Raw genomic sequence first — 16563 nt, 5'->3', positions numbered from 1 at the left:
GATACAAGGGTCTAACACCATCTCAGAAAGTCAGAGCTTGTTCCCGTACATGGGAAAATGTTTGTGTATGTTGGCCTCTATGTCAAACAACCACTAGTGAGGTGGCTCTGCACCTTTATCACTAGATACGTTCTCTTCTGAAGGACTTGACAAGGTTCTGTTCTACAGGACTCGTTATGCCTTCAGATGTCGTTAGCTTTTTGTTAGCTTTGTCAGTAGAAATACCTAGAAAATTGTAATTACTTATTAAAAGAACCTCTGATTTTGTTACTTAAATATTTACAAGAAATTCTTCTGTCTTGGCTAGGAGTTTCTACTTACAGGAACACTGGTGAACCCCCAGTATCCCCATCCATCCCCTCCTGAACCTCTAATCTCTGTTAACATGCATGTTTTGGGGAATTTGTAAATAAAGAAGGTGAAGTATTTGGAGGTCCTAAAATCATAAGTGTTTTCTGCTGACCCAAAGCAGCCCTAGCTCTCTATGGAAAGGCCTGTCCCATCCTAGGAGACAGCCATAAATCTACCAGGGCTGCAAAGTCACTCAGGGTACAAGAGCTGTCCTCTGGAAGAGTGGGTTTCTCATCAGCTAAACGCAAGCGGCTGGGCTGAACAGTGGGGAAGAGGATGTAAATGTACTTCCAAGCTCTCCACCTTGCAGAAATGTTGGGTTTCTAAGCCATTTCCTAGGGAACATACATGGCATATCCAGATCCACCGGAAAACTCACCCTGCTTCAATAAAAGAGCCTGAAAGGGAAGGTGACTTCATTCCCGATTGGCAGTTGTTCTAGTTCCACGCTGAGCATGGGAACGGCCACTTATTCGCTATATTACAAATATCTTTGCACTGAGTACTTGTAACGTTCAAATAACAGCCTGCATGCTGCATTTGCTGTACTTCCATTATACAGAATTAGAATGAAAAATAAAGCAAACCCCCCACCACCACTTTCCTTGTATCTCCACTCATCGAACACTGAGAAGAAGGGCTTGCAAACTGGAGAGGACAAATATAACTTTAGCAATGCGAGTTACCAGTTCACACCCAGCTCACCTGCTTAAGTAAAAAGCTTGTGCATGAGTGATTTTCAATAGCCGGTGTTAACTGGCTGGGTTTAGCCCGCTTTCCTCGGGTACAGATGACCATTCCATGAGCAGACGTTGCAGGTGACGTTAACAGTCATCCCTTCTCAGGTGGCTGCATCATCGCACCATGGAAAGCGTCCCACAATCTTAAAAACTGTGCTCTGAACTTGCATGGATCCCCAGTGTTATTTCCAACCTAAATAACCTGAGAGAGCTGGGTCTGAGGGATACTCTGTGCCTTAGTTTCCCACCTGTACAATAGCAATGCAACTACTTTAGTAACACTTTATTGTATTTTCCCCTAACATGGATTGTTTTCTTTTTAGAAGCACTCTTCTAGGAATGCCAAATCTTTCTGAAAACTTGATTTACAAAAAAACCTTGACTCTAGCTGGTAACATCTCTGTCTTCAGCAAGGCAAAGACTTTATTCTGCATTCTGAGCTTAGTTATGTTTTTGGAACTGTATTGTGGAGGCCTAGATAAAATTCTTGCTTTGTGTTCAAGAAAGTGTCTCACGTTTGCACTTGCTTTGACAGAAGCCACTGTTCTCAGTACTACAGTGCCACTGTGGAGTGCTTAAAATGGGCAAAGCGCCAGTTGTACATCTATTTTACATTCTACCTAAATTCTAGGCAAAATGTAATTTCTTATACTTAAATACTAATGCCTTTGAGGAAAAATAGCCTGGGCTGAGCAGCATATATATCCAAATCAAATCCTCTAACGTGCTGCACCACTAAGCAAAGAGCTCCCTCTCCATCAGCCAGCAGAGGTTGCTCTGATGTTAATGATTAATCATGGACCTTATTTTCAGTAATAATGCACATGAAGGAAATCAAACACGAATGTTGAAATGATTAAACGATCTACAGACCAGTGTGACATGAACTGTAATGTGTGAGGAGCTTGTGAAGCAACAGTCCATAACCCGTGTCTCCTGGACAACCCGCTGTCCGCAGGGTTTTCCATCACTGCCTTGCAGCCATGGAGGCCCCACAGGCTGCAGGAGCAGCAGAGCATTGCCAGCACATCACTCAGCCAATCCTGCATTCCATGAGATGGTGAGAACTGGGATTCCTGGCTTAGCATATAAATTCTCTCACTCTGGCCTTTAAAAATTAAGGCTTTTTTTTTCAACAGGGAGTTCCAGTGATTTCAACTGGATACTTGAATTGAAATAAAATAAAGATTCTTTGCTCTTATTTACCAAACAGAATTTTTTTCCTTCCTAGTTATTAATTCCCTTAAATGTAAAGTGACATCTCTCAAATGAAAACAGTTTATTGTTTGCCAGGAGCAAAGCCTGCCTCATTTAAGAAAATCAGAATTAAAGCTTTTGAAGCATATCACGGCTTGTTTATAAAACAATTATCATTGCAAATGTTATCTCTGCTCCATACAGCCTCTTCAGGCCCCCACCAAAGCCTGAAACCTCATTGCTGATTTTCCTCACTCCAGAATGTTTCATCAGTCGCATAAAATCAGGTCATCCTCCGATTGCAACTTTGTGATCTCAACCCAGGCATTCGATACCAACCTGGAACATATTTGATGCTAAAAAACAATTGACACAGCATTTAAAATTAAGGAGAAGGCTCCTTATTAATAACCGACAGCAGACAAAGGAGTGCAGTGACCTCTCCACCAGAGCATTTAAATCTTTGCACAACATGCTCTGCTTGTGCTAGGCTGGTCTCACAAACAACAGCTGTGGAGTTCGTTAACATATGAATCCCCTTGAGGTAATTTTGAGGAGCCAAATGTGCTAAACTAAACACCTCATTAAAACAGTGCTTAAAAAAAAAAAAAACCAAACAAAACAAACCCCCAACCAAACCCCCAAACTAATTTTCCATTCCACTTTCTCATGTGGAGATGCTCAATGGAGAATGTTCTATTATATGGAATTTCTTCATCTGTGCGGCTGGAAATAGGGCGGTTTAAAACCAGTAATTTGGGTTTTTCTCTACTAAGATGCACTTGAGGCTAAAGTGTCTTTGAAGTGTATTCTGTTGCAAAGAAGCAATTAACTGAGGACAATAATGTTTTCTTTTCCTCCCTGTTACTAAGCTGAACATACAGGCCACAACACTGTGCTAAAACATGCAGGATCCCGTTTCGCTTGAGTCTGGGAAGTGAGTGGAGAGAACCAAACAGCCTCTCTTCAGTGGGCCTTGGATGGCTCCAAAGCAGAAGTGCACCCAAGTGTCCTTGGGGCAACCGTGTTCCCCAGGAGAGCCTTGCAGAGATTTTCAGTGAGGTCCTCTGTGACAAACACTGCTAGCAGAGGAGCCTGCTGCAAGCTAGAGAGGGCTCAGGTAACTTGGTCAAACTTGCCAACTTTGGTGCAGAGTTGGTCCAGTGTAGAATTGTCCCAGTGTAGAGTCATCCTGGTGTAGAGTTGGTCGGGCTTCACAATTCTCCTCAAGGTAAGAACTTAGGAAAAGTAATCAGATACTGCCAGGCAGGGAGCCCGAGCATCAGATCAGACCTATCATCTCCATTGCTGCATCATATCAGTTGCATTATAATTAGTTTTATATCACCTGAAACCCCAAGTAACTGTTGGAGCTAAATGCCTCATTTGAAGGGGGCAAATCCCTCCCTTTTTGCGATGCACAGCTCTCTTCTGATCTTCAACTCGCTCAGCCTTATTCACGCAGTGAAATCTTGTATCATGGAGTGGGTTGCAACAAAATCTTGTATTGTGGACTGGGATCCAGTGTACTGCTTAACCTGGTGTAGAAATAAGTGATTTTAGCAGAAGAGGTTTATCTAAAGAACACCGTGATTATCAGGTTATCAGAACTTAGAAAAACAAACCTGTGACATGGCCTCCCTGTTTAGCTACAGCCTATTTACCCTCTTGCTGGGGGACCACTACTAAATATAGAGCCTGAATTTCTGGTACTGATAGGGAACACAGTTAACTGAAGGTAAGCTGTGGGAAAACACCACTAGAGGTCACTCAAAATTAATTGTTACCTAATTAGCACATTCTGACCCTACGTTTTAGGACGTTCGACCACTTCTATAATTAAACCATTGTCAACTTTGACCCTTTGGCTAATTCTGACAAAACTCAGAAGGGCTGGAGACCGAAAATGTTCCTTCATCAACTTCCTTGTACGACTTTTCCCAGGCCTCCCAAATGAGCTTTTCTGTTGCCTTGGCAGGCAGCAAATCGTTCTTTCCTTAGTGATGAGTTTAACGAGGGCAGTGATGAACCTCTAGAAGTGTTGGTTTTAGAGACATTCAGCCCTAGCTGCGTTACCTCACTGGTCACTTCACACCCACTCTGAAAATTAGACCGAAGTGAATTGTACAAGTGAGGGAATATAGAGGGGTAAAATTCCATAATGTTGCCAGGTCCTTCCCCAGCCATGCCGTCCCTCTGGAAATTTTTAACTACTGCTGTATAGAACAAAACAAGGTCTTTACAACAACTGAGTGACTAAAAAAGGTGAAAAGCAAAGTTTAAGTTTGATTAATGAGCATGTGTTGAAATGTCTCTGCATGTGTTTAATCAAAAGCAGATGTTCTATTTGCAGCATTTTTTTCATTATCTGTGAAAACGATGGTAGCAATTTCTTTGCCAAAGACAACAGGAAAAGTGATATCTAATTAGAAAGTTCTATAAGGTTAAGACCACCAACAGCTGGTGCACATGCATACATCACCTGAGATGTGTCATCAGACACACTCAAGGGACTGAGTCCTCCCACTGCTCAGCAGATAATTCGTGTTTGACCAAAGTGAGGAGACCTTCACTTCAAACAGAGCTCACAGTAGGAAAACACTTGAGCAGCCAAGCTCCCATAAAGGATGCTCGATCAAAAGTGACTTGCTCTGATTTAATTTCTCTTTTTGGGTTACTGCTGATCCTCTCCATATCCCTACTTCTTCCCCTCAGTTTAATTGACAGAGTGGATTAGCTACTCAATTTATCCATATGTATGAATATTGCAGTTCCCTGAAAAATCATTTAATACTCTCACAGACCAACATGTGTACAGCTGGGAAAAAAAAAAACCCCAAACATTAAAGCACTGAAAGATGAGCAAGAAATTTATTAGAGGCTCTGGTGTCCTAGTCACTTCATTAAGGTAATAAATAAATAAATAGATCATCAACATCTGAAAAGTCTCATGGCTTCTTTCTCCACTTTTTAGAGACATTAATCTTGCAGAGGTAGAAAGACAGAGTTAGCCACAAAATAGCACACTACCAGACTCAACTAATGGGATTTGGATGTAATTATCTTTTTTTAAAACAGGGAACCATCCTCTAAATTTCTACCCGAGAAGCCTGTAGGGCCTGTTGTGATAGGGCAAGGGGTAATGGTGTTACACTGAAAAACGGTAGATTAAGACTATATTTAAGGATGATGAGGGTGGTGAAACACTGGAACTGCTTGCCCAGGGAGGTAGTAAATACCCATCCCTGATAATATTCAAGGTCACATTGGACACAGCTCTGAGTGACCTTGTCTGGTTGAAGATGTCCCTGCTCACTGCAGGGGGATTGGACTAGACGATCTTTAAAGGTCCCTTCCAACCTAAACTATTCTATGAAGCCAGCAAAGTAAAGGAAAATAATTCTTTGCCTTAAAATCTGTAGCTGCTGAATAGTAAGAACTACTATTTCATGGTCTTCCCTGATCTCAGCCATCCTTCATCTGCACGTACTTCGTACGTCCTAAAGTCATCAGCTTTCCAGTATTGATGGAAGTTCTGCCTTGAATCATGCAGTCACATTTGCCTAATTTCAAGGACAAGCTCTGATCCTCTGGAATTACATCTCTCACTCTTTGGGACTGGCCATCCAGCAAGTCAATTTTTCATCCAGCATGTCCATTATTTTTATCCGTAAGACAGTAAGGAGCCAAAGCATTAAGCTTTGGAAAAAACAAGGAACAGGTTTACCTTCCAACTTATGCCTGCCCAGGGGACAGTTAATTACAGATGTAACCACATCTCGGTGGTTGGTCAGATAGTTTTGGGGTTTTTCTGCACAAGACCTCACTGCTTTTCTGGTATTGTGGTATCTGTGGCCGCTTGTCTTTCCGTGCCGTAGTCTAATTAGGGGAAAAAGCCCACACCAAAAAAGAGTTAATATAAAAGGCCACTGGTTGAAGAGTCTCACTAAAAAAGATAAAAATCAGGTGGGCTTAGTCAGAGAAACTGCCATTCATTTTCAAGGAAAATTACAGCTTTTGATATGCAAATAAGCATAAAACTCCAAAAATCTTGAATAGCAGCTACCTGTATCTATCTGTTACCCCAGCTGAGTTGCCACAGAGCAATTTTTCCAATTATATATCCCTTGTTCCCTGATCAGTCTATTTCTCTACCTATTGTTATCCTAGCAACTATTGTAAAATATCCTCAGCTGGGGGAAATAACCTTCTATTCTCTTCCTTTTCAGCTCCCTAAAAAGATCATCTAGCAGTAGAGAAATGTTCCTAGCAAGATTTCTACGAGGCTGACACGACAGCTTGCAAAGACTTCCTCTTCCGCCCTTACAAACCTGCCTTTTATTCTGTATGCCTCATCATCAAAATGCTGATTTCCAATCTAGAGCTTCAAAATCCCAGATACATGAGCCTCCTCCTCTCAACCCTCTCTACAGATTTAACCCCAAGATTAGATAGTGGGGAAAACCCCAAGCTTTTCACTTCTTGTTGAAAAGCATGCACAGATACTGTTTACCAACCATATACCTTGGATAATCCAGTTGTCACTGACACTTTTTTTATGAGACTTTTCTTTTAAAAGCATTAAATGCTGACGAATAAATGCAGGCTTTTCACCTCATGTTAAAGTCTTCATAGAGCCATAAAATAATTTCATATGTATCGGGGTTTAGGAGCTCTAATTTTTTTAATAATCCAATAAAGGTTTGAGATTTGCTTCAAAATTAGCACTGAAAACTATTGGAAATGGAACAATTCTGATATATTAGTGAAATTATAAAACAGAATTCACGGTGGGCATCATATGGAGATGATGAACATCTGAACTCATATGGCTTTAGCTTTTTGTTTTAAACTAATCCGTAAACTGCTTTTGTAATTTTCTAAAAGCACATAAAATATGGACAATTCATTTAAAGTGTCTCCATCAATCCAATCAAAAATTGTAGGTTGCAAATGATAACAATTACTCGTGTTACTAAAAATATCCGACCTTATTAAGTTAAAAAGGGTTTTACAATCTCTGTAACAGTCATTTCTGCTTTGCTGGGGGAGGATTGTGAGCAGCCTGCTCTGAGCTTTATGTCTCCTGTTTTCCATGGTGAAGAAGTTCAAATTGCAAAGTTCTTCCTTTTAAAAGAACCGGTTTTGATGGAAATCTCTCAAATACACCAATTAAAAAACCAAGCATGTTTCCTAACTAAGCTGAAATATGATACAAGAAGATCCAGCTAGAAGGAACGCAGCTGTGGGAAACCCGTGTAACAAAATTCAATACAAAAACAGAGAACTTTAAGAGGAGGAGGAAGGATTTGGCCAGGTCTTTCAGACTTAGCCTTGCCCACTCCTAAGCTCCCAGATGAGTGTGCCCAAGTGCGCTGGTCAGGATCACTTGTGGTGGACAGAGGACAAGGGATGCTGTTGACATCCTCACTTTATCTTCTGGGTTCTTCTTCAAGGGAGGACAGTGAACTAATTCCGGATGTGCCTTTTACAAGCTTCAGAAATTGATGCTGGCCAGGATAACTTGCCTCATTTTTTGTGGTTCCGGTTCTGTTCTTCATCACTCTGTCACCTTATCTTGATATCACTTGGTCTTTGTCTTTTGTAGCAATTAAAATTGTCATTCCTTTAACCCCTGTTTTGATGTTACTTCTGGTGCTTTCCATACATTTCCATTCCCCCGCATTTATAACTGTCACCAGCCTCTGCACAATGATCTTTGTCTGGGTATGACACACAGTCATCATAAAATCATTACACACCAGCTGGCTTTACTCTGTACTTTGTTCTAGTTACTTTTACCACGATGGGGCATGTGGCTGCACACGCAGATTCCAGCACACACAGTCACCACTGCAGCAGAGAGAACCTGGAAGCATCTGTTTTCTGTGCACGGATGTCTTTTGCCATTCCACACAGTAAATCCTGGAATTGTTGCAGTTTGGAAATAGTCCCAGCCAGAGAACACGGGGGACACTGGGAATCACACACTGGAATCAAACCTCCTATATTTAGTGACAAAATCTTGGATGCAGGCTCTAGCCTCTGAAGGTGAGAAGAAAAGAAGTGTTCAGATAGTATTATCTGGTGATGTGAAATTAATACAGATAAAAATGGGTTTTTGTGTCCAGAAAAGCATCCATTAGATTGGATTATATTGGACTGAGACATTAGTGAGGGATTAGTGAAGAGGTGGCCCGACAGCTCTGGTTTACTGGTTACACGCATCCGAAGGCCTTCCCCAAGAACCACGTCTTTGCAAATAGAAAGAGTAATTTTGAGCTCAGTTAAGATCGGCTTTGGACATTTCTGGGTGTGCAGAGCTGGAGTTCTGAAGCCCATGAATATGTTAGCAGGCAGTCATCTCACATTGTGTAATGGCATTGCTTCTTTCAGAGAAGTAACCTCTAAAAATGGTATCAGTGTTTTCATAGACCCAAATGCCCATGAGCAGGTATTTTCCTCTTTCAGCATTCGTGGTGGGATCCTGGAGAAGCGCTAGAGGACAGTTATCACTTCCGTTGGCTTCCACGCTCAACATAAACTCATACTCAATGCCAGTTAGGTTGGCTGCTGAGCCAAGCGCAAGCAGGACCAGAGCAAAACCTCCTCAGACTTGGGGAAGAAAGCTGGCTGGGTGGGTCAGCCAGCACAGCCGATGCTGGTGCTCAGACAGCTTGCAGTGAGGTGAAGCCCTGGGCCAATGTTTTGTAAGATATCTTCCATGATCTTCAGCACAGTTCTCTCCCCAGACCTGGGAGTCTAAATTGAAATGACAATTTGCTCCTCTCCTAGATAATTAGAGCTGGATCACAGATATCTCACAACAGAAAAATTATGAGCTGGCTTCCCTGCATCTGCTCAGTTTGTCTCCATTTTTACATTTCTAGTGTCTCGTCTGCTCTGCTGAACTGCCAGTCACCTCCTGGGGACACTTGCTCTACTAGACAGCTCATAGGGTCCGACTTTGCCTCACATCCAGTGTGTGCTCTCAGGTCCTGAGGCTGAGGCACACGATCCGTCTGGAAGCTGGACCTGTGGACAAGGCGGCTGCTCAGGAAGTGCCTTGTAGTTACAGGTCTCCTCATTACCACCATGGCAGCTGTTTCGGAGCTCGGAGGAGTTCTCTGCTAATGAAGGAGCATTGCCCTCCTTCTGCTGAAATGTATCTTCTCCTTGCTTGGCTCTGGAGGAGCTGGTGCCTGCATTGCCTCTGGCTCACCTTAATCAACTCCATTTATTTAAGGGGTTTAAGTCGCTGCATATGAAAGCCTCGCTGATGGAGGTATCACATGGCTTCGCTTTGCCCACAGACAATGATTTCATCTTATTAGTCTTAATGTCATGTTTTGGTGCTGCCTTCTGCACTGTTGAGTAAAGCTTAGAATGCAGCAGCTTCATAAGAAAAAAATAGAATAATTTGCCCTGAAAATGGGCAACAATTGACAAGTCTGAGGCAGAGGGCTCTGAAGCACTTGATTTTTTTTTTTCCAGAGTATTTTATATTGAAACATTGGATGCCATTGTCATTGCAGGAAGGGTGATGAGAACATTAAAAGGGTTAAGACCTTAGCTAGGCCTGAGGACAATTATAAACCCTGTTTTTCTGTACTGCTCTCTCCTATCAGGTTTCTTCCTCCCTCTCCTTGAAATACTAACTTATATAATTGCCTAATTCATACAATTTTCAAGGCAATAAATGGAACAAAAAAGCTTCTGCTCACATACCTTTGAAACACCGACATTACGTAAAAGTACATATAAATCAAATAAGCATCTCCAACACCCGAAGTGACAAGTAGCCGTATTCAATTCCTGCAGCACAAGCTGCTAAGCCTACAAAAGGTAGTAAAAATGCAAAGCATAATGCAAAGCACAAAGCAAAGACGTGCCAGCCCCTTTAGAAAGCCGTGCCTATAATTGGTGAGGGCTGGTTTGCATTAGTGCCTCTCAGCCCTTTGACTGATTTGTTTCTTAGGTGTAACAGCTGCCTACAGGTTGTATCTACACAAGCAAATCAAATGTGACACTAAGCCAGAACATTGCGGTACGTTGCTTCTTGTACTAATAAATATTTAAGGATAAAGCTTAAGTACTTCCTCTTCAGCATCGGATCCTTTGCTGTCGCAATTGGCAAAAAACAGCTTGCAAATTGCTACCCTTAATGGAAAATAAATAAAAAAAGATGTTGATAAGCTTATGACAATGGGTCATATTTTTGGAATTGATTTTTGGTTGTCAGTAAAATTCCACAAATATTTTTTCTTTTTTTTAATCATTTCTAATAGCCAACCTTGTCCTTCTACTTACAGGTCAACCATGAAGGAATGGAGAAGAATAATCGCCCACAGGCTACGCTTCAAAGTCCTTTTCCTCATGAAGCTGTGCCTGGGAAGAGGAAGAGAAGCACATCAGCCATGCACGGTTGGAGCATCCTTTCCTCCTCTTTCCCCAGTTAGTGTCAATCGAGAGACTTAAGGAGCTCAGCTCCTAATGATGCTCATTAACAGAATGTCCTGGCTCCACATGGCAATGCCAAACCATTTCATTAGCTCACCTTGCCTAGTCAGTCCCTGGCCCTGGGATAAGCAATCACAGCTTTACCAGAAACCCTGACAATAATATTTGTTCAGATCTCATGACAAACAGGCATGGGCAGAACACATTTACAAACCCAGACAGTATTAATTGCTTCTGGAAGTGTCTAGAGATTACCTGAAAATATTTGAGGTTTTCGATGAAAACTCATGTATTGTGGTATAAGACAGCAAAGCAAACTTTTCATTCATTTCCTCTCTGGATTTTGAAATTAAGAACAAAGGGAAGAAAAAGGCAGCTCATATTTAAAAACCAAAACCAAGAACATGTGTGTTCAGGATCCCATTTCAAAACTCCCTGTCCACCTGTGTTGGCTTTCACAGCTGGACACTCTTTTGATAGAGTAGAGTAGGTCATAAATTTGCAATTTACTTCTAGAACCTCAAGTGCTTACACCTCCTGGAGCATTTCTTGCTCTGTATTTTCTGCTAGAAACACCCTCCACCCTTGATTCTTCAACAGATTTAGCTTCTGTGAACCATTTTCTCTGAGTTGGGGTAAAGTCTGTGGTGTAAAAGTCGTTGTTTCACTCGCTGAGAATATTTTTTTCCTTTCTATCAGGAAAGTTCCTCGATCAGAGAAAAAAATCCTGAACTCAATTTTTGTGTGGCAAGATTTCTATTGATAAAAAAGAGGAGAATAAAGCAAAGCAATGACTTTCCAGTGGTTTTACTCTCCTTTATTCAAGGTGTGAGGAAATTTCCACTGGTTCAGTGGGAGCAGGAGATGTGTTTGGCCTCACTATAGGTTTTATTTTTATTATACTGAAATATGAATTTTTTTTTCTCAACTGGTGAAAGTAAATTAACAGATGTAAATATGCTTCCTTGTTTCTGGTGTGAAGTTAGCCTGAAAACTGCTGCTATCAAGATTCTGTGGAAAAAACCCAACCATTTAAAATCCATAGTTTCGTTTTTTATGAGACATGAATCCATTCCATTTCATTATAAACTAGAAGGGATTTTTCACCAGGATCCTAGAAGTAAACTGGAAACAAGAGGGTGGCACAGGGATTCAGAATGACTGTTTCGGAGCTGGGCTCTTTACATAGGGTAATTAATGCTGCAGATTGAACGATGACAAGGAAACACGGCTAGGAAACATATTCCACATAAAATATATTCTACAGAAATGTACTTTCACTGGAACAGAACCCACATCTGACTTTCTAACTATCTTTGTCAGCATTCCCACTAGCCTCACTTAGCTAATGTAGGTTCACCACAAGATTTACCCTTATGTTTTAGGTGGGAATTATCCAAGCTCTTGTAAATACTGATCCTTCCACACTGTGTTGCACACTGGGATGCTTGGGGCTCTCATCTGGGGGCAAATCAAACCAGAAATAACATGGAGCTTCATTCTTGAACAATGCAAAAGTCTCTGTTTTCTTTCATCATTAATAAACTGCATGTTCCAGGACTTCAGATGTGGAATTTTGTAAGTAAATATGAGATTGGATTGACTTTGGTGAATCCATGAAGTGGATTTTCGATACTGAAGGACTGTCATTTGGGAGGGTGATTTGAGAGTTTTGAATATTGTTGCCATCCTCTGTGTTATGATGAAATGCATGCATCTAGCCATGCTGGCTGAGATCCCTTCCAGCTATTTCAAAAGAGCAGTTATTATCATCTGCAGGCAAGATTGTTTTGCACCGCAGCAGATATTAGGAGGAAGCCTGTGTAATCATTTATAGCATGTGTGGATCTTCGCACTGCAGCTGAATTTTTTTTAGAATAGGCTGTAAAAAATTCTGGCATCACAAATTTTCTTCATCATTACTTGTGTCTCTCCATCTCAGCAAATCAAAATAAATGCAAAAGGGCTCCTAGTGTGTCAGCAGCGAGCACAGTATCTGACGTATTTTGAATGTGGGTTATGAAGACAAAAGGAAAAAAAAGGCAAAATAATTGTTAAGCTACACAACACATACTCAGAGTCAATAGTCCGTGAAGAAGTAATTTATGTAGACATATTGACATTGCAAATTTTCAATGCCCTCTTTAAAAAGATGCTATTTCTTCTGAATTTTGTTCAGATGTGAATGACAGAGGTCTCTGATTCCCAAGAAAATGCAGAAGGACTTTGAAATAAAAGGGTGCCATAATGGCTTGCAGTGATGCACTCCTCCCAAGTTTTCAGCACAATTATATGCTTATTACTTTGGAAGAGTTAGAAAACAAGCAAGCTGCAGCTTTTAATGAAGCTTTCATAGCAGTGACAAGAACTATGAAAAAGCATTTAAAGCAGCTCATCTCCTCCTCTATTCAGGCTCTCTTTCATTTCCAGAGGCAGTTGCAATGAGAAATTGGATGCTCTCCAGAATGGATTTATAAGGAAGCAGAAAAGGAGATAATGGCGGAAGCATGTGCTTTCCCCCCCATGTAAATTCAGATCATCTTTAACGTTTGATCAGATTTTGAGGAACGCAAGACAAAAAAGCAGCAGATATTTCCAGTCACGCATTTCAGAACCTCAGAAGAGCTTTGCAGAGTCTCCCTGTACCCAGAGGTGCTTCAGACTCCCCTTTTGTTATTTTGGGGGAAGATGTAGAACACAACCATTCACTTAGCTCTGCTATCTGATTATAGAATCCTGACTCAGAGTATCTCAAAGTTACGCTTACAATGCACAGACATACATCCTGGTCCTTTGTACTGTCAGGCTGCCACCCTAACAAGCTAGAAATATGTATGTGAGCGGAGGAGACATCTCAGGATCAGAGCAAGTCGGTTAACAATGTATTACTGAGGCCGATTTCCTTGTCAGTCCATAAAAACTAAATGTGACCCCAGTGAAGACATTTTTTATTATGGGGAAGCAATTTCCTTACCCTTTTATGATGCTATTTTTATTACTGGCATTATTCACAATTCTCTAATTAGAGAGAGAGCACAACATTGTTGTGCTAGTTTTCACTCTTGGATGTGGACGCACACAGGCATTGCAGATGCCACGAGAAGGTGTTTTGTGCAATAAGACTGAATAATACTCCTTTTCCTTTCAGGTTTTTCTGTACAGAGGCCAGTGGGCCACAGTATTTTAATATGAGTCTGCTCTAACCCTGTGACCTTACATACGCACTGGAAAGAAATGGTGAGACTGAACAGTTCGTTCATTTGTTTTCGGTTTAAAAGAGCTTCTCTGAAACTTTGAAAACAAAGCTTGTTTGTTTCTAAAAGTATACACACCCCTTAAGTGAAAAAAAGGACAAACGTTGATGCACGCAAAATTGCTCAAGCTCAAGACCTTGAATTCAGGAACTTCCCCTTTGTGCTCTCCAGGAGGTAGTCTGGCTTTGTGTGCTGCCGGGGAACTACCGCAGGGAACTGAAGAATGAAGCCGCTGCTTTTCAGGCACCTAAAACCTGACCAAGGGAGTTTAACTTTGGAGAGGATCTTGCTTGTTGCTTGGTCTGTTTGTTTTTGTAAGAATTGCCATTCATAGCAGAGTAGGAAACCTGATCCTGAAGGGAGCAAAATACAGAATATTTCTGGGTTCGCAAAAATTTTCTGGACAGCCGCGAAGAACTGTCATCACGCAGCAAGCTGTGAATACCAGAGAGGGTGCGAACTGCCCAAAGCTTCCTTGTCCAGACCTTGCAAAGTCATAACTCTTTGGCATTTTGAGGGACATTGTGAATCAATTCTCTGTTCAGGATTTCACTTTAAAGACCCAGCACAGCCCTAAATGTCAACTGTGTGGAAATGGTTCCTCTATTTGGGTTTGGTTGGTTGTTTGGTTGTTTTTTTTTCCTGAAGTCCGTATATGTTTCACTGCTCAGAGTCAGTGAAGGGGTTTTATGGCAGATCTAGTAAAGTGCAGCTCTCCAATTACAACCTAGCTGTAAAATATGCAGGAGGGTTTTTTCCTTTTTACTTCCAGGCAATAAGTTTTGGTCACGTCAGATAAACCCGCCTAAAAGAAGGAGGAAGAAAGAGAGAAATGACTGTTCAGTGAAAGTCAGGAGAATTATGACGTTTTACAGCCTCAGAAGGACTTTAGGCAGTTTTGTATTGCCCAGCTAACCTCACATTTATATAATCTATCCTAGAGCCTGGAATGAGCTGGGCTATGTGCTGGCTGATGTGTCTGAGAAATCTGGTTTGGACATGGCTGGGTGAAACAGAAGAGAGCACTGCTGGAGGCACAGAAGATGAACTTTGCTGTAAGATATTTCATGTAAACGAGAACTAGATAATATTAAAATGTACATGGAGGGAAGAAAGGAGTAAAGAGCTAGGAATATTTAAAAGTTAAACACTTCCACGTGAACTTAGTTATGTCCAAATTACAGCTTGAACTTGCAGAAGGGAAAACTGCAGCAAGGAAGGTCATGCTGCAAATGTAACCTCTACTCTAAATAAAAACATGTACATATCCTAATTCAGCGTAATCATCCAGTTGTGTCTGGGTTTTGACTATGTGAGACACTGCGAATGTCTTCTAAGAACCTGGAGATATTCTGAAGCATAATGTTCTGCCAGGGAATATTTATCTGCTGTTTCACCTGATGAGATTTTTCTTCTTGTTTTGAAGAGCATAATTTCCCATAGTCAGCATGCTGTACTGCATTCGTATATGTGGAGTAGAACTGGATTGATTATCTTCAGGCTTCCTGCCACTAAACTCAGCAAATTAGCTGCTCATGATTCCAGCAAATGACTGCTTTTTTTTTTTTCCCAAGCACTCCAGGAGAAATTGAACCGTAAAGCCTTGGCTGGGAAGGTAAGAACTTGTTTAGAAACCCCTGTAAAAGGAAAGAGATATATATAGCTGCTGTTATAATTAGTGAAGCCGTGCAGCAATATGAGGTGGTTATGGCAGCTCAGAGAAATTGAGCTCCATTTCTCCATTTCTCTTGGTGTATTTTCTGAACAGGTAGATCAGCTGATGTGTATGGCATACCCAGTTGTGGCAGAGCCGATGAAGGCTGGTCCGCTTCCTTGCAGCCCCCAGCAAGGTCCTAGAACACATCCTCATGGAATTCATTGCCTAATGTGGGCAGGATGAGAAGTTCTTCAGCCAGCAAGGGTTTACCAAGAACAACTCAGAGTAGCTGTGACGTCTCCAGACTTGGGAGATTTCAAGACCCACTCAGAAAGCCAGCTCTGACCTGATCCCATGCTGATGACAGTCCTGCATCACGCAGGAGCTTGGGTAAGATTTGAGCAACATCTACCCTGGAGGTCAGCCTCTGAGGTAGTATCATTATGTCAGAGGACCTGGCGTAACTGCCATTAATCCTTTGTCTTGAGTAGGGTATAGTGGCAGAGGAAACAACAGGGGAGTACAGTGAGGAGACTGAAGAAAAGGAGAGTTCTCCATTTTATCTTGTTGCGGTCATGGTCTCAGACCTGATCATAGCCAAGGCGCACAATTAAAGTACTTTACAAATACATGACAAAAATGGCCTCTGTCTAACCATCTTACATTAAATTTCCCAAAATAGAAAAAACCTCTTCTTTTCAAAATTAATGCAGTTACCCATGTTTCCCTAAGCCTGGCTGAATCCCACATGACTTCAGAGTGGCATAGAAATAGCAGAAGTAACAGTCTTCAGAAGGAAAACCTCATCTTTAATGGAAGTAGGTCCCCTTTACCTCTCTCCACTCCTTGGGGGATCTCTCTGACACTCCCTTTCAGGTGACAGGGACCAATTGGCATGGAGTAT

Source organism: Buceros rhinoceros, unplaced genomic scaffold (genome assembly GCF_000710305.1).
Source record: "Buceros rhinoceros silvestris isolate BGI_N320 unplaced genomic scaffold, ASM71030v1 scaffold11228, whole genome shotgun sequence".
Classification (NCBI taxonomy): domain Eukaryota; kingdom Metazoa; phylum Chordata; class Aves; order Bucerotiformes; family Bucerotidae; genus Buceros; species Buceros rhinoceros.
Note: the sequence above shows the minus strand (reverse complement) of the source record.